Source organism: Triticum dicoccoides, chromosome 2A (assembly GCF_002162155.2).
Source record: "Triticum dicoccoides isolate Atlit2015 ecotype Zavitan chromosome 2A, WEW_v2.0, whole genome shotgun sequence".
Lineage (NCBI taxonomy): Eukaryota > Viridiplantae > Streptophyta > Magnoliopsida > Poales > Poaceae > Triticum > Triticum dicoccoides.
In genome coordinates this window covers 767,151,947-767,152,764 of record NC_041382.1, presented here as the reverse complement: position 1 = coordinate 767,152,764, position 818 = coordinate 767,151,947, and the positions used below count along the sequence as shown (strand labels likewise).

At 47.6% G+C, this 818-nt stretch overlaps 1 protein-coding gene across 1 annotated transcript in view; it reads right to left on the bottom strand.

The window, feature by feature from the left end:
- The window catches only part of LOC119358388 (trimethyltridecatetraene synthase-like), a 7,962-nt gene that overhangs the window by 5,724 nt on the left and 1,420 nt on the right, over positions 1–818 (bottom strand). The window lies entirely within an intron of this gene.

Here is an 818-nt window from a genome sequence, read left to right as displayed (position 1 = left end):
CAGCCTCGGCGACTTTGTAGCGCGTCTCGCCGCAGTGGTCGGCACAGTTCACAATGGTGACCCCATCACGGCTCTAAAAAAACTTCGGTTGTCGCAGTTTTGGAATTGCTGGTTCCAGTATCTAGATGCTGGTTGAAACAAATTATTTCACGGTTGTATCTAAAATTGCATGTCGATCGCAACGAAGAAAAAAGCCATCACTGTCGTGGACAAACACCGATGTGAATGGATGTAGCGAAATTTGTCTTTGGTTTCAACAAAATCAAAGCATGGTTGTAGCAAAAACAGACTGGAAAAGCAGGCTATGTCATGCAGATGGATGTAGCAAAATCTACAAAACACCAATAGTAACAAAAATAAAAAAATAGTTGTAACAAAATAGTTCGCTGGTTTCAGCAAAAATCACTGTGATAGCAGATTTTGGATGGGTGGGTGGTAGCAAACACATGGGCTGGTTCCAGCAAAATCAAGGCATGGTTGTAGCAAAATCCTGCTGCAGCGGCCATGGAGAGTAGTGCAACCAGCTGCGGGTGGCCATGGCGACGAGCTCTGGCTGCAGCACCGTCTTGATTGGAGCTCGCTCAGCTCCGGCCACCGCTCACAGTAGTGGGTGGCTATGTTCTCAGCATGCAACAAATCAGGGAGGGGGGAGAAAAGGAGAGGAGAGAAGAACGACCTGGAAAAAAATCCATGGCAGCGCCATGGAACAGAGCAGTCAGGCAATGGGAAAGAGAAAACGTTGTGGCGAAGAAGATAAGTCGTGAGTGGTCCACGAGCTTCGGGGATGCATGGGAACCAAAAGAAAATAGGTGGGATTG